This window comes from Crinia signifera, chromosome 3, assembly GCF_055691185.1.
Source record: "Crinia signifera chromosome 3, ASM5569118v1, whole genome shotgun sequence".
NCBI lineage: Eukaryota > Metazoa > Chordata > Amphibia > Anura > Myobatrachidae > Crinia > Crinia signifera.
The window spans coordinates 180,513,360-180,537,644 of NC_139219.1; the positions used below are offsets into that span (position 1 = coordinate 180,513,360).

The following is a 24,285-nucleotide window of genomic DNA, read 5'->3' on the forward strand; positions in this document are numbered from 1 at the left end:
TGGCGGCTTGTGCCGTGCTCCGCTTTGTAGCATATGTGTGTCTTGCAGTCTTTGCAGTCTCTGTCACTTTAAAGAGGGTTCCTTTGGCACAGTGAGATACAGGCAGGCAAGGACAAGGGCATCACAGGCAGGTAACTGTGAAAGTGCGTGTTTGCCTGTCTCCACACTACCTGTACTGACAGTGTATAAACCAAAGGCTAAAAGTGAGAATAATACAGGTGCCTCCGTATTTCAATCATAATACTGACTACTGATATCTATGTGTATGCCAGAATTACGGTCCAATTGACCCTCAAAACATCTGGTTATATCTGGACTTGCTCCATCTCCAGCTATTTAAACAGTATCAATTGGAAACATTTGAACTCTGTGGATATGATCATCTGAAATAACACAATTAACCTGGCTATTGAAATCCACATTATCAGTTTTCTCTGGAAAATAAATATTGGCAGAAATTGGCAAAGGGACACAGTCATTTTATATATTTTTATGTTTATTAATTTATCTGTGGGTTTAATGTACAATGTATTTTTTTATTAAATATAATATCTGTGTTTAAGGAAGCTTAAATAAAATAGTATTTTTATACAGTGATATTTTTCAGTGTCTCTTGCGCTCTCTCTCTCTATATATATATATATATATATATATATATATATATATATATATATATATATATATATACTTGTTTATTTAATACATACAATACAGCTGCTAACACTATTCACAATACTGTACAACAATTTACAAATGCTGTTTTATATCTTCCTATGAGATGATCAAATACTTGCTTTAGAAAACAGATTCGATTTGGGTGAGTTATTTTGTTTCTGTGCAGGGTAAATACTGGCTGATTTATTTTTACACTGCAATATAGATCTCCCTGTGAAGTAATACCCCATCCAAATCTTATTCTCTCTGCGCATTTTACATTTGCCCCCATGCAGTGCACATGGTTTTGTCTATCTAAGAAGGATTTTGTCAGAAAGAGTGAACTAGAATAAGGCCCATTGTTCCTTTGTACATATGACATCATGCAGTGAGTGAGCTACCAGATTTCCAGGATAGCTCTGTTTTCTAAAGCAAGTATTTGATCATCTCATAAGAAGATATAAAACAGCATTTGTAAATTGTTGTACAGTATTGTGAATAGTGTTAGCAGCTGTATTGTATGTATTGCCTGCAGAGAGTTTTATTTTAGTTCAGCAATTTGTAGGCTAGAAACATAGGAATCTGTGTAACCCCTTCACTGCTGAGGTTTTTCTCACCATGGCGGTTATTCTGGTTCACTTGCAAGGCTGCGAATTTCGCAGCCGTGCAAGGGGGAAGGCGGACGGCTGGTGGACTCGCAAGACTGCGAATGGATGTTTAGCCTTGGGTGCTGGAGAGAAATCATTCGATGGTCAGCGACCATCAAATGATTTCTCCAGCGCTCGCAGATCTGAGACACCTCTGTGGTGTCTCAGATCTGTGGGCTTTCTGTTCATGAAGCGGGCAGGCAGCTGACATCCGCTGATGTCAGCTGCCCGCACCCGCATCATCAGGGAATTACCATGGGAACGCCAGCGTTTTCATGGGAATGCCCATGAAATGCTGAGCGTTCAGGGATCAGGTCTGAATTACCACCATAGAAACAATAGCCATAGAATTTGTGGGAGCCTCTTTTGATGGATGATTGCTGTATAACATGAAATTCTAATATGTGTTTTTACAATTGTTTGTTCGTACCTTATTTTGTTACTTTTATTTGTACACATGAAGGAAAACTGCACAACACTGCTGCATTATTGCTGTTTTCTATAAGTTCACTGAAGCCTAATACTGAATATCATTTATACTATCAAAACAAGATGTTCCTATTACAGGGTTGCCGACTTTATTATAATTCTCATTGGGAGAAGCCCGGAGAGGAGAGTTTCAGCAGCCGCTCAGGGGGCGGGGCTAAAGAGTGACATCACTAAGCCCCACCCATAATGGTAAAACCAGCAAATTCACAGATCTCCGTGGAGGGGGCGGGGCTAAAATGACGCAATTGAGCTGTTTTAGCTCCGCCCCCTCCTCTGAGACCCGAGGATAGCGGCATTTAAATGCCGCGATCCGGGGGACAGCCGGGGGTTCCCCCTGAATCCGGGAGGGTCAGCAACCCTGTCCTATTATTATACTTATATTCTCATACCTCCCAACATACAGGCTTCATGATTCCGGAAATGGGGAGGCAAAAGAGGATGTGACTTTAAGAGAATGATGCTATCGTAGGCCACGCCACCTGTTTTCATCATTGGGGCTATGCCCTCTGTCTCCTGTAAATAGACGCTGTGCACATGTAAACTGATAAGCAGCGCAGCGCGTGACAGAGAGCCTCCCAAGTGGCTCCCCACCCCGAGACACTGCTGTCCATAGGTACGACAGTTTGAAAAGAATTAGGACAGTGGGCTGGTATGTACAGGGGTGTCCACAGGTTGGCCGGGACCCGGTAAAATTGAGGGGACATGGCCCCGTGGGGGGGAAAAACAACATAATTTGTGTGCCTTGCCGGGTGTGGGGTGCAATCATCATCGCAGTCACACACAGACTTGGGAGAGAGATGACAGGCTACCACTGCAGCTGTCTCTCTCCCCAGCTCAGCACATGGGACTAAGCAGCGTGTGCTCTCTCTCTTCACTGCCGGCTCCCTGCAACTGGGGAGGGGGGAGCAGAGCTCGGGCAAAAAGTACCCGCTCCCCTCCCTCTTGACGGCACTGGGTATGTATTCTCAAAGGGCATAAGTCAGTGGTTTCCAAATTATAAATGGTAAAGTACTGCTACCAATAGTATATCCCCTGTTAATCATTATTTGTTTATATTTAATGTATTTTGATTTATATAATAATAATACCAGCAAATTCTGCTACACTGCACCATTAGATAATGTTTTTCCCATCATATAAAGATGTCAGTCCCAATGGAGCTTACACTTCTTTTGCAGTCTTAATGAAACAGTAACAAATCATATGAACTCCCAGCAAAACAACCTTGCTTTGATTTATCCCTGCACCAGTTACTGTCGTTCTGATATACTTTTATGGGAATGGTTGCTTTATTCAGCTAATGTTGCTACAGCTAGCTAATACCATCCCAGGCTGGGAACCAGCAAAGCAAATCATTATAAGCATACAAAGACATTAGCCTTGCATATCACTATAACCCTTAACCATCAGGATAGGCTGCCAGCAATTAGAAGAGAATCTTCTCTGAGGACTGGCATTTTTGCTTATATTGTAGTCCTCAGCATGGTACATTGACAGAGGTAGAAATACTATGCAACCATAAATAATAATTATTACTGCCATTTTTGGTAAATATGGGTTCCAAAAAAATAAATTGTTTTCACCCAGCACACTGAATGGGATGCGGTAACTAGGTCTCAAGGTCAACATGATTGAAGGTCGACATGTGGTTAGGTCGACAGGGTCATTAGGTCAAAATGGGGAAGGTTGACAGTCAAAACGTCGTCATGGGGTTTTCACCTTTTTTTTTAGCCGACATGTGCCGACAGGTGTTATTTCATGCCCTACCATCCACTAGGGCGTGGTGGAAGAATAAAATAGTTGTGAGCGTAGCGAGCCATGCGAGGGGACATGGTTGTACATTTCGGGATCCATGTTGACTGTGTCGAAATTCGGGACAAAAAAGTAAAAAACCCTACCTTTTGACTGTCAACCTTTCCCATGTTGACTTAATGACCCTAAGTCGACCTAATGACCGTGTCGACCTAACTCCATGTTGACCTTCAGGCATGTCGACCTAGTTGATGTCTGACCAATGTTCCATACCCCACTGAATGATATCAGTAACCAGACCTAAATACCACATGGTAGTAGGATTCAGAGATCTTGGTGAGATATATTTGCAAATACATTGGTAATCCCCCAGTCCATACATCAAGGCTTCTCTGAGTATTGGGGGTCCCTATTGCTATATCTGGTGGGGTTTGGCACCCCAATAAATTAGCATAAGTCAGAAAGCCCAGAGCAGCACACCAGTGACAAAACTAAGTTCTTCTGAAGCTGATGTCAAATACACAGCCGGGTGACACTCACAAACGCCAACTTTATGTCAATCAACTTGTGTTGAATTGAAAAATGTTATCGGAGGATGGCCCGATGCATGTGTACTGCGAGCTATACGCATGCGTAGTTCATCAATAATCGTCTGGCCTGCAGAAAGGCAGCTGACCAATCAGGTCTGAGTAACCCCTCAATCAGGTCATCTGTTGATATTGAAGACACGTGGACATCATGAATGTTGGAATTCAGATCATGTCGACAGTATTGTGTCAACATAATCAACGTCAACACTGAGAATGTTTACATAAATCACACCTAGTATATAAGACCCACAGTGTAATTTGATTCAAGTAATAGTATATATACATTTTAAGAGCTTTCAACAACGTATGTATAAAATAAAAGGATAAACCATATTTACAGTGGAATTTGTTTATCTTTTTACATAAAAAAGTCTTCCAGCTCTAGGAAAATGCGTGCCAAATATGAAACATTTCAAGCCATTGATATTTTTATTTTGCATGTGCCTAATGTAATTACAAAGGGTTTATGTGTTCAGAGCACCAATACTCTTGGGAAGCTTTCTCCATGGCCACTAATTATGTCTTCAGAGAAACCTAATCTGCACATTTTCTTGGATCAGCATTAGATGTAGTAAATTATCATTTCTTGAACACACAACTACCATTTCTTCCACATTAGAAATCCCTATAAACAATATTTATTTTTTGTTAATAACAGGACATCAAAGTCATTACGCAAAGTGCTTAATACAGAAAATTCTCATGCTGGTAATTTGCAGAAGAGTTGTTTACGGTCTCACAAAGGCTAGTCTACACCCGTGTCTTGTTCTGCTATCCTCTGCTTATCTGTCTCCTATGTTCTTCTTCTTCTTATTATTATTATACATCACAAATCTGTCTTCAGTCAATAGCTTATCGAATACAGTAGCATATTTTGTTTTTCAAAACAATTGTTTAATGTATTATTGTTCTGTAAGACATCATGTAATAAGGCAGAAATTAGGTCTACAAGCATTAGATCGACCACTGAAGGTTGACATGCATGAAGGTTGACATGACTAAACATCAACAGTGTAATTAGGTCGACATGCATTATGTCAACATGGGGAAGGTTGACAGTCAAAAGGTTGACATGGGTTTATTCATTTTATTTGTCCCGAATGTCGACATAGACATGGCTCGCATGGCTCGGGCACACTATTTTATTCTCACACCATGCCGGCTCAAAAAAAAGGTGAGAAGCCCCATGTTGACCTTTTGACTGTTGACCTTGCCATTGTCCACCAAATGCTTGTGCCGACCTTCCAACACTGTTGACCCTAGCCATCCCGGAATCACACACACCAAGGGGTTATCTGCTCTTTCTCACATGCAGTTACCTGGTCTTCTGACTTCATTGCTGTCACCTTAGTGTCGTCTTCCTGTTTCAGAAGTGTGCTGCTGTCACCACAAAAGGAGGGAGAAGATCATAGAACCAGTGCCGAAGACAGACACATTCCGTACTGTCTGCTGGTCCACTGCTTGTGAATACATAGTGCAAACAGAGCAGTGCTTCACATGGGATTGGCACTAAATCTCGGCGGTCGGAATCCCGGCATTCAGAAATCCCGACAAGGGTGGGACAAGGATCGCCCCCCCTTTCGGGCTCACCACGCTCGCCGCACAGCAGTCACGGTGTCCCGCTACGCTCTGCACACTAATTTATTATCCCTCTATGAGTGTCGTGGACACCCATAGAGGGAGAAAGTGTCGGGATTTTGGCGGTCGGGATTCCGACCGCCGGGATTGTAACTGCATCCCCTTTACACAGGTAAACATCACAGCTAACTGAACACCTGAGATGCCACCCGGGTGAATACCCCCCTCCGAATCCCCTCAGTACCATGCCAGGGCATGTGTACAAGAATACATCGCCTCGCATGCCTCCGCTAGCAGGAGAAATCATTCAATGGCTGACAACCATTGAAGGATTTATCCTGCCTTTGCAAATAAAGTTGGTGCCTAAGTGTGTGTTGTTCCTGTGACTGCCTATGTACTGTATGTGTGTGTTTTTCCTATCAGCACCAATGTGTGATTTTGTTTCCCTGTGTGTGTGTGTGTGTGTGTGTGTGTGTGTGTTTCCTATTATTGCTATGTGATTTTTTTTCCCTGTGGGGGGCTTGTGTGTGTGTGTGTGTGTGTGTGTGTTTCTTTTTCAGAAAAAGCCCTATGCATTTTATTATTTTCCTGTGGGGACCTATGTGTGTGTGTTTTTTTTTTCATGTGAGGGCCTGTGTGTGTATTTTTTCCTATCAGTGCAAAGTTTAGGAAAAACCTTAAGGCCCCCATCCACTTGTGCGATTTGGGCCCTTTTCATGCGATTCTGAGACATTGGGTCGAGTAATCTGATAAAAAGGGACCAAATAGCACATTCGATATGCAGTCCTGTGTGCATCGGATCGGGAGATTGTCAGTGATGCACCAAGGATCCATGGGATCCCACAGAGGGGTATGTGATCGCATGTGATATATTGCATGCCAAAGGACTGTATGGGATATACCGCATGTGATCCTGTCGCCCTGGACCTTACCAGGCAGCTCAAGGTGGATCAGCTGTGACTTCTCCCCTGGAGTTGATGGGGGCTTAATTTTTTAGTTAAAGGTCAGAAGGTACATGTAGCAAACATAATTGGTAAAAATTATCTTTACAAAATCCAAATTTATGCAAAAGCCTACTCTCCTGATATCCTGGAATGTCTGGGATACTCCAGAATATCTGAAGTTCTCCCAGAATCCCCATTGAAAATGCATCCCCAGTATCTTGCTCTCTTTCCTAAAAATGGTAGAAATAGGGCCTTGAAAATGAGAATCATAGATAATAACCTGCTGCATAGTGCTACAAATGTCATCTTTGCGTTCTGTAATGTGGAGTAGAACTGCAAAGATATGCCCGACCATAATTATCATATGGAGCCTTCTTCTGGATATGCCTAAGGAGAGGTGCATAAAGTATAAAAGCTTGAGATATACAAATACTGTACTACTACTGTTGCTTAACCCTTTGAGTACCAGCATCTCTGTGAAAGATGTGCAAAAAATACTCTAAAAAAGCATCACTCACATATTTATATACATTAAAATAAAGAATGTTGTGTAAAAAAGATAACAGGTGAAATCTAATAGGATGAGAAATTCAGAAAATGAGATTCAGAAAGTGAGAAATTTCCAGTTTGTTTAAAGCGCCAATCATTTACACTTCAATATCAAACTGGTTTTTCTGTAAAGCGCGAGTCCTGCTGGAGAAAGTGCGCTATATAAATAAAACTTACTTACTTACTGTACTTACTTACAGTGTAAATGATTGCTGCTTTAAAAAAGCTGGAGGTATCTTACCAAATCTCTCACTTTCTGAATCTCTCATCCAATTAAATTTCACCCTATATAAAAGGTAAAGATTACAGGTCACTATGATGAATAAAAATGTTTGCTTGGCAATTTGCACACCTATTTTGACAAATTCACTTGGCACTCAAACGGTTAAAAAAGGGGAAGCGACCAAAGAGAAACTGAGAATATATTGCAGAAAATATGGGTAAAGGAAAATAAATGACAGAGAAGGGATAGGTGAGAAAGGCCTGTACCTCTTTAAGGCCACATGGTGCATTACACAGACATGGAATTGTTTCAGGTTATCAAAGTACACCTCTTAGAGTCAAGGTCAAGGCTCCTCATTTATCTGTTTATTCTCCTGAATCCTTTCAGCAAAAATTCAGGAGGCCCAAATGCATAGTGAAGACATTTTATAAATCATGTACTGTAGGTGATAAGTGATCCTATACATGCCACATACTGTAGATACCATGTCAGAGCTTTCAGAAAATGGAGGGGGAATATAGCTTCTCTCACATTTTGTGCTTTCTCAGCACCTCGCAGCTGATAAGCTGTGGAAAATTAGGAGGAGGGCATAATACAGGAGTTAGAGCCAAGAATCATCTGGTACAGAAACATTAGTCTAGCAGTGCTTTTACTTTATCCATAAAAGCATTATTTTAGGAAAAAAAGTCTTCAAGATTGGGAATTAACCTAGTTGAACAGCAGTTTATTTGGTGTATAATACCACCCAGTGGCAAGGTTGGATTGACCATGTGGGTCCTAACTCTTGACAAGGGTAAGTAACTTGGTGGAGCAAGATAATGGAAGAAATTATCTCTCCTGTCAATCAAAATGCATGGTTGTGACACACTCCTGCCCCTCCTTCATAAGTGGACACTATTCTAGACAGGTCTACTTTTTCTTTTTAATTCTGTAATTTTTATTAAGTTTTGACAGATATACAGAACAAAACATAAACCCCATAAAACTGCAACAGATACGTCTCCGACATATGCTGCAAACACAGAGTAATATGATCAAACGATGCAAGCCGTATATAGAGAACAAAGGCATTAGGAAATATGTCATACAATGCAATGCAATGTATCCGCTCCCCCATTATCTAAGTCATCATACTGATGGTCTAGAGCCCGAGGGCGCCTATCGGGTGAGACCATACGGATTTGTGCGGAATGTACAGTAATACGTTTGTCAGGATAGCAACATAGGCTTCCACCTATATAATAGAAAATACGTAAAACATATATATATACTAGGATTAAAACAACAACAACAAAAAAAAGGTCGGCTTTGCACAGCACATATCGAGAGACCAGGATTATACAGCCTAATATAAAATAAAGAAGAAAAAAAAAAACAATCCCATCCCAAAGCTCCCCACCCTGTATAACCTAGCCCCCAACTTTAGGTATACCTGGATTCCTAGAACTAACTTAACCTAACCCAATTAAACTATTCTAAATACCAATTGAATGCCCCTACCCTACTGGGATAAGGAGAAGGTAAATTAGTGGTTTTAGCCATTAGTAGTGCAAAACTACCCCATTGGCTACTCAACCTCCCTGCTAATCTACCCATCCTATCCCGTTTCACCCACCCACCCCCCTAATATAAAATGTTAGACCCATGGATTGAAGGATTTAATACTATAGTTATGACCGCTTCAGTGTAAAGGTGCCCATACACGTTACAATTATTGTATACAATATCGCATCTCATAGCATATCGGTTTAGCGATGAGTACAAAAAGTATGTGCAGCACATACTTTTTGTACTAGATCTCATCTAATCTGATCTCATCGCAAAACCGATATGCTATGAGATGCAATATTGTATACAATAATTGTAACGTGTATGGCCACCTTTAAAGACGGTGGGCAATAAGAAAGCACAAAGGAAAAATATATGTAACCAGGAGAAATTAAAAATAAAAAAAGACCAAGAACCCCACCCAGGCCAACCTCACAATTAACCCCACTTAACACGACTATGTTCACAGTGTAAACTTATATAAGTGAACAGGAGCAGAATGTTTCGGAAACATAACATATGGAAATAGGAATCAGTTATTATCATCATCCAAAACAGAGAGCCAAAATGTAAACAAGAATTAGTCAGACCAGGCTTCTATGTCAACCGAGGCATAGGTTGTGACACCAGGATTTTCAGCAGTAGAGTAAGCTCCGAAGCAGACAAGGCCTACATCGCCAGGATAAGTTTTAAGATAATGAGTGCTTTCATCTTCAGAAGTTCCGCATTTGTGAAGGCCTGCATCACCAGAATAAATTTCTAAATAGGGATAGTCTACATCATGAGGATAATGTCCAGTGCAGTGAAGGCTCACATCACCTGGGTGAGTTCCAGAGCAGTTAAGATGGCAGATCCAAAACGATGTTCGTAGCAGAAGCCGTATATATAGGTTATTTGAAGGGGCTCCGCTAGGGGTACAGGATGGTATAGCAGAGTATTCCACAGGGCCTTGCTGAGGATTGGATGATCCTGGTGGTGAATGCCCTGAACACATATGGACACAGGAGCCACAGGGGTTATAGCTGCATGTGGCTCCTGTGTCCATATGTGTTCAGGGCATTCCCTGTGGGCTAACATGCACATCTTCAGGCATTGTTCCATACGCTTCACGGGGAGTAGAGGGAAAAGTATTGTCCCTGGATATGCCCGAGAGTGCAGTAATGAGCCTAGAGGTAGAGGCAGTAATGGCCTCCAAAATTTGGTGCAGCGGGTTTCCCATTTTCTCTTGATATACGGAGGTGACAATAGCAGAAAGGCAGTCTCACAGTTATGAATATTGAGTAGAAAGCAGGGGTGGCTAGCACACCCCCTATATCTCGGCCAGAACAGAGAGCGCCTCTCACAAAATGCCCCAATGTAGATATAGGAAGGCTTAGGGATCCAGGCCCGCACCCAAAGAGTAAGAGTTAGAAATGTCACCTGAGGTCGATATCCTCACAAGGCAAGATGGCCGCGGTCCCCACTTGGTGTCCACAATATACGGCAGTACTGCACCCAGGTCTGAGTAATAGGAGATGTTGGGCTCTGTAGGTGGCTGGCAGAGATGCGGCAATATAGAAGTGCACTTGCGAGGTAGAACCACGTCCGCACAGGGCCTCGAGGCTCAGTTTCCGTGTGTAGCTGCAGCAGCAAGATGGCGCCGGCTCACACGCACTGATGCTACACCTCACCGCTGCGAGAAGGATAATGAAGTATCGGGTGGCCAGGTCCCGACTCTGATAGAACTGGAACGCTGCCAGGAGGTTCCTCCACAGCTACGAGAAGCCAGGAGCACTGAAGCGATCACAGGATTGTTATTCAGGATATCTGTAGCGGGGAGCTCTGAAGGATAGGTCTGTTCACATGGCCGTCCAAGCCACGCCCCCAGACAGGTCTTCTTTAATAGTTTGCCAAGCCCTTCTGTGGTGCTTAGCCACATCCCTCATAGGTTGATGTCCACAAGTTTGGCCCACTACTACTGCATTCCCTAGTGTGCCCTTCATAGCCCAGTTGGACACTGTCCAGAAGAGAAAAGGACAGCTATGAACCCGATGGCTCCATCTTGCACATGTGCGGATATCTGTTGGTATAGGGCAGGACAGGCCAACCTGTGGCTCTACAGATGTTGTGAAACTACAAATCCCAGCACGCCTTGCCACAGTTTTAACACTCCCTTATAGCAAAACTGTGGCATGGCATGATGGGATTTGTAGTTTGACAACATCTGGAGAGCCACAGGTTGGCCAGGCCAGGTATAGGGGGAAAGAGAACAAAATAATGTGCTACTAATCCTGTACGATGTGGATAATATCCAACTACTTCCCCCGATTCTCTTTAGTTTCATCCCCACGTGTTTGTACAGAGCCAACCCCCCAAGTCTTTCTAGACCCCCCAGTTTCTCTCCAGACTCCCCAAATCTAGCCAGCCCCATCTGTCTCCCAAGCACCCACTGTGACTCCACACAGCAACTTTCTGTCTCTCCAGCCCCACAGTGTCTCTACCCACAGTCCTTAGTCTACTGCCCACAGACACTTTCCTTCTTCTGTGCCTACACAGTCCTTTTTGTGTCTAGACTCTTTTGCCATGGAGCAGTGTCATGCAGCCATATGCTGATTTTTTTCACAAATGGCTGATCGCTACTGCACTGACTACACATGTGAGAACTGCATTTGCAATAGCGCACACAGTTGAGCTTTGTAGTGTGATGAAGTGGAAAGTGATAAACTACCAACCATTCAGCTCCTTAATGTTATTTTTCAAACACAGCCTATAACATGAAACATGGCAGTTAGAAGCTGCTGGCTGGTACTTAATTTCTCAAATATGTATCACTTTCCAAAGCTGGAAGGTACACAGCAGCACAATGCAGCTCGTGAGTGGGTCGTTACAGGAACGTACGACCCGCTCACGAGCTGACGGAGCTCACGACCTGCACAGAAAATGCACCTGATGTGACCCGCACCAACTTCAATGGTCGTTTCTCATTTCCTACCTGCTGCAGGTAGGATCTCAGAAAAGACCTAACGACCCGCGGGGCCGCGCATCGGATCGGGATTGCATCAGAACAGCAGTGAAATGGCCCAAAACATGGCCAATTTACATACAATTGGTCGAGATTGTATCTAAATTGGCTCATTTTTGGCCAAATCGTCCTGGTGTGTACCCCACATAATGCACATGTAATATGAGTGTCATGGGTGTGCTTGTGCATGCAGCTTGTGAGATCTTACTCAGCGGCCACGCCTCCTTGCCTCATGGAATTGGCTACCGTCTCCCGGGGAGGGCAGCCAGAAAGCAGGCAACTGTTAGAGGGGTATCCCTAGACCTGCTCCCTAACTCTATTGCCCCAGCCTGGGGTCCACGAATACGTGCAGTGCTAGGCTTCACATGCACCCATCCCAGCTGTAAGGGCGAATTAGGTCCGCCCAGACTCCGTTACAGGCAGGTCTTATGATGGGGCAACGTATTCGTGGAAGCAGACCGGGAGCAAGAAGAGGTCTAACTACTCCCTGAATGGGCAGGCCCGGGGACCCCTCACGGGACTCTATCAGTGATGACGCACTGAGGGGGTGTTGCGTAAAAAGTGATAACTGCAACAATGCAGAGACGGTGGTAAATAAGTAACTGACGAATGGCAACAATGCACAAACGATGGTACACTAATAAAGATATTCGCAAAAATGCAAAGACGGTGGTAAATAAATAACTGACGAATGGCAACAATGCACAAATGATGGTACTCAATAATCAAACAACCTCTTCCCCCAATTCCCTATACTGCACGGGGCAAGCCCCAAGTGCAGATACCAGCAAGGATACAGGAGTGACTGAAGGCAAGAGGAGGGCAGGCAATACACAGGTACTTAGCTAAGGCAGGAACTGGGACTCCGAAGCAAAGCAAGCTAAGGCAGTGCAGGACCAGGAACACCACAAGACTGCTTAACGCAGGATCCAAGAGGCTATAACCGGCGTCTGTTCCCAGCAGACGCTGGCTATTTATTCAAGTTTGCCGCCCTCCGTGGCTGCTGATGTCAGTCACGCTGTAGCCGCATGCCAGGCGGAAGCTCGGGGCGTTGCCTGGAAACGACCCCGACGCTAGGGTGACCAACTCATCCCTTTAATCCGGGACACATATTAATTACACAGGTTCTGTGGCTGGCTTTCACCTGGTTTTAAACTGCCACCCCTCAAGACTCCATTTCACCTGGTTTTAAACTGCCACAGAACCTGTGTAATTAATGTGTATCCCGGATTAAAGGGATGAGTTGGTCACCCTACCTGACGCTCCCCCGGCGCACTGCACTCGCCGCCCGTTCCGGACCTGTCAGCCGCAGGAGTGGATCGGGGACGGCGGTTGCTAACAGCAACTCTGTCTTACTCACAATACTGCTGCCACAGTGGCCATATTTAGTGAAAGTAACAGCGTTACATGCATCTTACTTGAGTCACCAATGCGAAGGAATGCTGCATAATAGCGAGTCAACCTAAATTAAGCCCTCTGTTCTATAGCCTCAGTCCATTACTAGGAGCAGTGAGTATAGAAGGTGTATGCGAGTGTGTAAATGTGTGTATGTGTATATGTGATGTGTGAGTGACATCCAGTGTTTGTGTGAACTTCCCACCACCACTGCTCCCAGCAAAAGCCTTGTCGTTCCAGCACCCCCTGGGAGTCCCAGCAGCCTCCTGCCCAGTGGGAAGACAGAGGGGAGACCACCAGAGGGTTAACTAGATTTACATTTTCTTTTCACACACTGCAAGGATTTCAGAGCTAATTAGATGCCGAGGGTATCACGAGCATGCATACCCGCTGTAATCCAAATCTGACCGCAAGGTATTTTCCATTAGGATTAAGCCCATAGAAATTATTTGTCACTCAATCAGCATCAACTGAAAAGACATACAGTATTGTATATACAGTAGGTGTTGATATGCATCCCAATGTAGTTGAAGTAAGCACAAGTAAACATTGCAATGACTCTGGTACCCACAGGTACATACATTCACATGGAAACTTGCCTCAGCCCTCTTAACAGGTGCAGATTCTCCATCCGAGTATGGCCTCCTATGTGCAGGGCTGTAGAGAGACTGGCATGGCCTAATCATCCCTGGTCACACTGCAACCCAGCAGGGGCTCAGTCGAGAAGTGCTGCTGCTGCTATTTCAGGTAATAGGGGCCCATTTATCATTTAATATTTGCCACTATTCCCCCAGAAAACACCCATTTCAGGGGTTATCCACAAATATTAAATACTGCCGGCATGTAAAACGGAGGGATTGTAGCAGAAATCTCCAATCCCTGCTGTGATTCCTCCTGTTCCGCTCACAGCTGCATCCACAATAGGTTTCTATGGTGCCTGATGTATCAATATTGAGCAGCAGCGCATCGGGTCCCGCAGCTACCGCCATTCTGAGATGGTGGTAGCCCATTGTAGCCTACAGGCTGCTTACCGCACTGACAGCAAATCAGCTGACCACGCATGTGCAGACCCCCCTGGCACCTGACTAATCAGTTCATTTTCAGAGCCCCTGCGTCCCGCAGATAGGATCGTATATTGCAATACAATACTGCGCGGTAGATCCTGCACAGATCGCAGTGTACAGTATATGCTATACTACAGTAACTGGGCCCCTATCTGACCGCAGCGTACATAACCACTGTCACTAACACATCCATAATGTTCCCATAACATGCCCATAAGGGTATCCGGACTGATCATAGATTGACTATAGGTTGACAGTCATAAGGTCCACATGAACTAAAGGTCGACAGTGAAAAGGTCAACAGGGTTCAAAGGTCAACAGGGTCCAAAGGTCGACAGTCAAAAGGTCGACTGTGTTTAAATGTCGACAGACAATAGGTCGACAGCCAAAAGGTTGAAATGGTCAACATGAAAAAGGTCCACGTGCATTTATTTTTACAAAATTTTGCGCCAACTTGTGCTGACAGGCGGTACTTTCTGCCCTACCATCCACTACGGCAGGGGTGTCAAACTCAAATTCATCGGGGGCCGCATCAGCAGTTTGGTCACCCTCAAAGGGCCGGTTGTATCTGTAGGTCCCCCTGTATAATTATAATGCCATGACACCACAGGCTGCTCCCCCTGTATAATATAAAATGAATGCCATGATACCACAGGCTGCTCCCCCTGTATAATATAATAAAAGTAATGCCATGACACATAATAAATTATACAGGAGGAGCAGCCTGTGGTGTCATGGCATTATTATTATTATACACGAGGACACCTCAGGAAACAGCAGATATATATATATTTTTTTATTGTGAGTGTGATCCTCATCCTCACTTACTGTTTCTCCGTCTGTCCTGCAGCTGCTGCGGCTTCCAGCTTTTCTTCACTGCTTGCTGCGGCCACACTGTCCCCGACTCCCGGTCCAGCTTCCCTGCCTGCTCCTACTTCTCTACAGACGCATGGGCGGGCAGCGTCATCGTCATGACGTCCCCACCCAGTGTCTGTCACTGCCGGGCATCAGAGGGAACAGGCGGCCGGGCCCTCCTCCACGTAGCCGTGGAGGCCGGCGGCCATGTTTCTGTAGCCGCATACATATGTGCCTACAGGAACATGGCCGCCGACAGTGGAGGAACAGGTAAGGTGGCCGCGGACGTGGACGCGGCCCGCAGCACTCCTGTTTTAGACACACTGCCCCTGCGTGCTATCTCCTCGCGCGGGCCACATGACGAGGTCTGGCGGGCCAGATTTGGCCAGCGGGCCTTGTGTTTGACACCCGTGCCCTACGGCATGCAGGGAGAATATAATAGCGTGCTGAGCCCAGCGAGGCACCGAACCCAAAGCATGGCAAGTGCCCTGAGCCATGCGAGGGGACGCGGTACACTTAGACAGTGCCCTTTTTGACCTATGTCGACCTTTTGACCCTGTCAACCTTTTCACTGTCGACCTATGAACCCCGTCGACCATTGGACCATGTTGACCTTTTAACCATGTCGACCTTGTGGATGTCGACCATATGATTGTAGACCTAGACACTGTAGATCTAATATACCATAACCGCCCATAAGATGGACAATCTCTGTGTGTACGGTAAGACATCTGCCGGGACACCCAGCACCTCTCCAAGATATTTCTGATACTGTGTATCAATCCCAACAGTGCCTTTGTGCATACCCTGTGGAACGTATGTGCCATAGGAGTTGTTAGGGGTTTCCTCACATGCACAGTAGTGGCGCTTTGAATCAGGTCCTATACATTTAATTTATGATTAAAAAAACCTTCTATGTAGTTTCATAGGATACAGGTCACTGAGAACCAGTTAGCACGGAGGGCTCTATCCACTCCATAGAATTAATGTGGTAGAACAGCTAGTTAGATATGTCTGTGTGATCAATACACTGTGCACATAAGTGCAATTACAGTAGCCTGATTGATATGCAAAACTCCAATGGCTGCAAGCAAAAACCAGCTACATCATGTGCAGCCAAGCAGGGCTGCTACCAGGTAATTTTGGGGCCCGGGACTGATTTCCAATCTGGGCCCCACAAGCCCCACCGCTGGGCACGGTGGATGAGCTATCAGTGCGCAGACCTCCATCCCCAGCATTTTAATTGGCCGCTGGCTTCCTGCATTGAAGAAGGCAGGCTGTGCTTCGGGACCCGCTGAGGACCGAGCGTAGCGCAGGCAGCACACAGCGGAGGGCTGCTGTGGGCAAAATGAGCGGCCCGGGCCCTTCCAGAGGCCAGGGCCCAGGACAGCTGTACCCACAGCACCCCCGTCGGCTGACTTGCAGCCAAGCCCTAACCCCCCCCCCCCCCCGCAAGCTGCCTAACATTAACTCTCCCATCCCACAGCCTCCCCCTGCTGCATAACCCTAAGCGACTAGGTCGACAAGCATTGGGTCAACACCACTAGGTCAACAGGCAACAAGGTCGACATGGGTCAAGGTCTAATGTCATTAGGTCGACATGGGGTTTTTCACTGTTTTTTGAGCTGACATGTACTGATGGGCGGTATTTCATGCCCTACCAACCACTAGGGCGTGGTAGGAGAATAAAATAGTGTCATCGCGAGTGAAGCAAGGGGATGTGGTGCACTTCAAACTGTGTCCATGTCGATTGTGTCAATAACATGTCGACCTTTTGACTGTCGACCTAATGTCCCGTCGACCTAGACCCATGTCGACCTTGCTGCCTATTGACATAGTGGTGTCAACCCAATGGTTGTTGACCTAGTTTTTGTAGACCAAACGATCCACACCCATTTCCAGAATGAGGTTTTCGTTAATAAGCTAATCTTTTAGTAAATTCTTTGAGGTTATAGGGCCAGATTCTCTAAGCTTCAAAAGCTCCTGTCTGACATTTGTCAAACACAGTCTGTGACATGGCAGGTAGGAGCTGATTGGCTGGCTGATTATCACTCTCCATTTTATCACTTTTGAAGCGTAGAGAATCTGTCCCTAAGTGTAGTAAAATAAATATAGAGGTATGACACTTTTTTTTTAGGAGTAATTATAATTCAGGCGCTCGGGATGCCAGTTGATTGCCAACAACGCAACCCAGAAGCCAGCATACCGTAAATATGCCAGGGCGGGTTATGGTCAGGCCAGGGAAGAGGGTGGGGAGACATAGGTTTAGTCTGCAGAGTAGGGGGTGGGGGTTAGGTTTAGGTGGCAGGACACAGGCGATAGGCGCTAGTGGGGAGGGTTAAGATAAAGATGCGGGGGGGGGGGGAGGGTTTAGGTTAGGCTGCAAGCAGGGAGGGTTAGGGCAGATTCTCCATGCCAGCATGCCGGGGTTGATCTTTTGGATGCAGTACGAAATCCCGGCGGTCAAAATACCGATGCCGGAATCCCGACCGCCGAAATACCGACAAGGGGGTGGCCCACCTCGCAGTGGGCCTGGTGCCTCGCTATGCTCGGCACACTATTTTATTCTCCCTCTATGGGTGTGTGGACACCCATAGAGGGAGGAATTGCTGGCATTGCACTGGTCGGGATTCCGGCATCGGTATTCCGACCCCCGGGATTTTGACTCCATCCGGATCTTTTGACCGCTGGCATCCCCACCGCTGGGATATCGGTATGTATTCTTTTTTGAGAAATTCCACTCTACATCCATAGTAAGTGTATGTGCATGGTATAACTCCCACAGCCTAGTTAAACTTGCACACATCATGTGCGCACCTGAGATTCGGACAATTCAATTACAAATACCAATTTAGGAAAAGAGCATGAAAAAGCGGGAAGAGTTTCCTGGACCCCCAACAAGGTGACAACTTCGTTAGTCGGACCGTATAGAGGGCTGTTAGTGGCAATAAGGAAAATGCTAGATGCGTTTAAGTATAAAGCTGTTGGACCAACATTAAAATTAAACAGATACAAAAAGATACATTGGAGTAATTGCAATTGGGTGCGAGAAGCTAGGAGTTCACCCGAGAATGGTCATATTTTTAAAGCAGCAATAAATTACAGGCAAAACAAGGTTACCGCTTTAAAAATATGGCCATTCTTGGACCAAATGACACATCTCTGACTTCTGGCAGCCTATTACATTTGCCCAATTCCAGGTCCCATTGCATGTTGCAGCACATGCGGAAAAGTATTGGGGGTAGTTGTCCTGTCCCCTATTCCAGGTGTTCCTGGGACAGAGTCAATTAACCCTGCAGCAACAGAGCTATTATGTTGGAAGAGCAGCAGTCACAACAGGAATCACACAGGTGCTAGTGTACATGCAGGTGTTAGCAGGGCTTCTAGATCAGAGCCTGACACAGCAGCAGTGGGTGCACAGCAGAGTTCCATTGGAAGAGCTGCAGCCACACTTGAATCTGCTGTGACTCACACAGGTGCTATTGTATATGCAGGTGTCCCTTCATGGCTTGGAGGCCAGCAGCAGGTGTCTCCATTGCCTCTGGTTGTGTACGTTAACATACCCTCCAACATGACCCATTGCATTCGGTACACAATGCTCTGTTCCTGGACGTCCTTGGTAATGTAGGATTGTCATCACCTGTGTTGAAACACCCTTCTCGACAATTACTAGTTCCACACAGGTGCTGCCAATCATACATTACCAGGGAAGTCCAGCAGCAGAGCATTGTGTACCGAATGCAATGGGTCATGTTGGAGGGTATGCGTTAAAGTGTCTCTGTACTTATGCCCTAATAGTACACTAGCTCAATGGTTCCAACTGGTTAACAGCCCAGGATAACCAAGCCAAGGCACAAGTGGTTTAATTAGTGACTAAATCAATTACATTTAACCACCTATGAACACAATTGATATATTTGAAACAAACTTTTAAGCTGGGCATATAACTCCCAACATGACCCATGCCAGGAGGGACAGAAAGCTCTGATTCTGGACTTCCCTCTTAATGTGTGTGATTGCCATCACCTGTGGTGAAACACCTTTCTTATCAATTAACCTGTTTGGCACAGGTGACAGCAGTCATGCATTAAAAGGGAACTCCAGGAACAGAGCATTGTGTCCCTCCTGGAGAGGGTCTTCTTGGGAGGTATGTGGGCACACACCTAAAGGTGCCCATACAGGGTACAATTTAATGGGTGAGATGCCATGCGCACTCCTGTGCACATCCCATCGCACAGCACAAAAAGTATGTGCTGCACTACTTTTTGTACTAGATTGCATCTCATTGCATTGCAAAATGTATGCAATGTGATGCGATCTAGTCCAAATTACATACAATAATTGTATTGTGTATGGGCACCTTTAAGACTTGGGTACTTGTGAGTTATCCGGGCGTCCGATTTTTTGATTGTATGCCTTAAGTTAAGGCATACAATCAGATGCGATGCGATGCGATATCGCATCGCATCGCATCGCATGCGACCATCGGATGCGATGACCCGATTTTTCCATAGGAATCAATGTTAAAATGATTCCTATGGAAAAAGGGGTCCTTTTCATACCCCTACTATCCAAGTGGGCATGGAGTTGGATATAAACCTGTGGTGAGCGTAGCGAGCCACCGAGCCCGAAGCGTGGCGAGCGAAGCGAGCCCCGCGAGGGGCCGGTATTCTGTGTCCGCTCGCCACGCTTCGGGCTCGGTGGCTCGCTACGCTCGCCACAGGTTTATATCCAACTCCATGCCCACTTGGATAGTAGGGGTATGAAAAGGACCCTTTTTCCCATTGAATTCCATGTTAAAATGGACTCAGTCCATTTTAACATTGATTCCTATGGAAAAATCGGGTCATCGCATCGCATCGCATCGCATCCGATGGTCGCATGCGATGCGATGTACCGATCCGACCCGATTTAAAAATCGGATGCCCGGATAACTCACAAGTACCAAGACTTGTGTCCAATCTGTCTGGTGGGTACAAAAATCTGATAATGTATGAAAGCAAATAGCCATTATCCACATTTCCCTTACATTCCCAGGTTTTCATTCCCACAGATAGATTAGACAGATAAATCTAGTTCTTAGCTCTGTAGACACGGGGGCGATAGGGGCTGAAATCACTGGAAATATGGTCGCAGGCGACTATATTGCCAGTGATGGGAGTGTGCCCCGGCAATAAATCGCCGGGTGTGCGCTGCCGTTTTCAGCCCCTTTCTAATCGCTGGTCGCAGAGGTTCCCTTTCATCAGCGACCATCTCTGGTCGCTGATGAAAAGGAGAAACTGAGCAATATATTGCTCAGCCATATATTGCTAGCAATATATGGCTGAGCAATATATCTCCCCCGTGTGTACGGGGCTTTAGAGTGCTTTGAGGACAGAGTTTTGGAACCACTGCACTAGTTAAGTCAATACAGAGGTATCGATTTTGGGCTATTCTAGTAAGTAAGCACAGATCGCTCTGTGTGTACAGGCCATAGCGATGGGTTGTTCCGTGTGTCCCAATTGCATGACTAGATCTTGACTTCATGCAGGCAAAATCTAGTCAGATTCTCCCCAGAGAACACTGGTCAGCACAGATCGCTCAGCACACATCACTGGTGCATTGCATGTGTGCAGCGATGTGTGCTGAGCGATCTGGGCTTAAGCCATGGTTGTCTACCTGACCCTTTCCTTCAGGGAGAAAATGCTCTGTTCCTGGACTTCCCTGGTAATATAGGATTGCCATCACCTGTGGGGGGATAGGTAATTGATAGGAAAGGCATTTCACCACAGGTGATGTCAATCCTACATCACCAGGAAAGTCCAGGGTCAGGTAGGCAACCAGGGCTTAAGCACATCACTCAGCACATGGCTCCCATCACTGCATGTGTACAAGGCTTATTGGGGCAGATGTATTAAGCCTTAACAAGAGATTAGGGGGGAGATTCTCTAAGCTAAAAATGCAGTAAAAACCCCGTTATCTGGGTTTTTACCTCATTTTGGGATGCTGTAAGCATCCCCCGCCGGGTCACCGCCAGAAAAATCTGGCGATGCCCCATAGAAGCCAATGGGCTTCTAACGCAAACCCACCGCCGCCCCGCATCGCCCCCTCCCCTGTGTCCGGGCAGCACAGAGCTGTGCTGCCCGGACCTGTGACCTCCTCCCTGCACTGATCCTCTTCTGGGTGCAGGGAGGAGGAGAGCCCGGTGCAGCAGCAGCAACGCCGGGTGTGTGAGTGAGGGGGGAGCCGCCGGGACCTGCTGGGACCCTGCGACTCTCACTGCAAAGGACAGCTCTTAACGCAAGAGCTGTCCTTTGCTATAATTATCGCATATGTTAGAACATATGCGATAATTAGAAATGCGAAGGGGGGCAGAGATTCTTAGAGAATCTCCCCCAAATGCAAGTGTGATAAGGAGAGATAAACGTCCAGCCAATCACCTGCTAACTACCATGATAGAGCCTGTGTTTGAAAAAAGTCAGTAAGGAGCTGATTGGCTGGACGTTTATCTCTCCTTATCACACTTGAATTTATCTCTTGTTAAGGCTTAATACATCTGCCCCAATATGTCCTGTCAGTGGTTCCCAATACATACATCACCTGTGTTGAACAGGTTAAGTGATTTAAAAAAAAAAGTGTCTGAACACAGGTGATGGTAATCATACATAAGATGGAAGTCCAGGAACAGAGAATTCTGTCCCTCCTCGAGAGAGTTATGTTGGGAGGTATGCCAACATTTAGCCCTCAAGAAGCCAAATCTTTTAGTATATGCATGCTTGGCCACAGGTGACTTAATTATTACCCCAGTAATTGTGGATATCGTTAAAACCTGGACTGTTAGTGATTCATGAGGACCAAGTTGGGGAGCCACTGTCCTACATACAAAGGAACATGTATTTGTTCAAGAGTTTTTTCCTTTGATATGTATACTTGGTACACAACCATATGTGACATATAGTACAAATCTCTACCGCTGTGTTATTTATTACTATACAAAAATACAGTCCCCATAAGTTGAACAACTCCGGAGAGTTCCAGACAGGAGTGTGATTATCTTTCATTGCCTTATAATGGACACGTCATTTGTCCCCATTTATACTCGTGTCTGATAGATGCGTTCTCAGCATACAAGGCATGGAATGCTATAAAAAGATTTCCAGCTAGAATGCAGGAAAGCACATGATCAATTTGTCCTGATTTAATAGTTCAAGTCTGGAGTTCTTTTCTTTCTTCTTACGGCCTAACCACAAAATGCATATTTAAAGTCGCACTAAAATTAGACTGCTTATTTCATCCACCAATAACAGTGATGTTAGAGCAGGGCTTTGTTTGCTGCTCCTAGCTTATTATCTGAAATCAGCAACACATTGTAGATTGATTTTCCATCTTCCAATATCAGACTGCTATGGTATTTTTGCTCTCATAGGCCACAGCAGCTAACAAATTACTTTTTGTTCCAGTAATATTTGCTCTCAGCGTGGCACCATGTTTTCTAAAGCACAGTAGATGATGTCATACACCTGGCTTTTTGCTGTTCTACAGTACATTGAATTAGCCGCCCACAGTCAAAAAAAAAAAAAATGTACCAACACAACTGCAAGTACTGTAGAATACAGATTATTCTAAGCCATAAATCACAATGTACTAGTTTTTCTCATGCAGATTATACTGGTATATTGCTCATTTATGGAATTTAGCACTGCAGCAGCCTGAACATGCAGCAAATACTAAATGCACAACAGGAAAGCATGATTAGATGTCATTAATTGAACACACATCACCAACTGATCCATGAGAAACAGCAGAACTTCCATGGAATGACAAGGCATTTACAGTATCGAGCACTTCAGGGATGCTGGAGGAAGTAGCCCAGCTAGCTGCCTGTCACCACTTATGCCAGTGCAGTACCTGCTACCCAGGCTGACCATGTCTAGCTAAGCCTAAGCATGTAGCCTTACATACAGTAGCAGCATCCCTTACTGACCAGTGTGTGCCAGAATCAATGAGCTGCCTCCTCTTATGCAGCCAGCAAGGCACAGCGGCAATGACACAGATGTTATGCTGCAAAGTGTTCAGCAATGCCAAGCACTGAGAAAGGTGGCATGCAAGGGAAAGGGGCACCTGCTAGTACCAACACAAGGGGCTCACCTGCTGTCAGCATCAGATGGAAAGGACAGGGATTCAGGCAGATTGTCCCAGCAGCTTGGTGGTTGGGGTTCTGGCTGTGTGTCCTCCGAGGTGATAGAAGCTGGTAGCCGTGCGGTGATCTCCTATGTCCAAACAGTGGCATGTATGCGGTGTGTATAGTGTATACATGCAGTGTTTAGTGCTGCTACAGTGTGTGTGATTGTATTGTCTGGGAAGGAAGGAGCTCCTCCTCCTTGTGAAGCTCAGCTGTCGCTGCTGTAGATGCTGCTGGTGCTGGCTCTGTCCCCTGGTATGTCACATGAGCTTTAGCAGCATGCACCTCACCGGTTACACTGTCCTACACCTGCAGGAGGGAGCTTGGGATGTGACTGCAGGATGGGAATGGGACCACTGGGTGTTTTCCAGAACTGTGCTGCTCATAACATTATTGTGCAGGTTTTCATGGTCATGGTGATCATATGAGATAACTCACCCATATTCTAAACAGCTAAATGTAATGTTATATTTCAGCTACAATGTTGGTTGTAAGAAAATACATTTAAATGAGGATCATGTTATCATTCAGCATACCTCCCAACCTGACCCTCTCCAGGAGGGACACAATGCTCTATTCCTGGACTTTCCTCTTAATTTATGATTGCCATCACCTGTGGTGACACCTTTCTGATCAATGGACCTGTTTAAAACAGGTGATGACAGTCATACTTTAAGAGGAAAGTCCAGGAACAGAGCATTTTGTCCCTCCTGGAGTGGGGCATGTTGGGAGGTACAGTTTGTCGTGTTGTAATGAGCAATAAATAACAGAATAGTATAAGATGGAGGTGTAAATATTAATGACATCATAATAATGATATCATTAATGTAGAAAG

General features: G+C 45.4%; 1 protein-coding gene across 2 annotated transcripts in view; it reads right to left on the reverse strand.

Annotated features, from left to right (window-relative positions):
- KLHL32 (kelch like family member 32) overlaps positions 1 to 23,769 on the reverse strand; it is a 229,253-nt gene extending 205,484 nt beyond the window's left edge. The window contains exon 1 of one of the 2 annotated variants that reach the window (XM_083177009.1): positions 23,417 to 23,769. The gene's annotated coding sequence lies outside the window, so the exon portion shown is untranslated. The remainder of the gene's footprint in view (positions 1 to 23,416) is intronic. The other variant, XM_083177011.1, reaches the window with a different exon arrangement.
- Between the last annotated feature and the right edge of the window lie 516 nt (positions 23,770 to 24,285).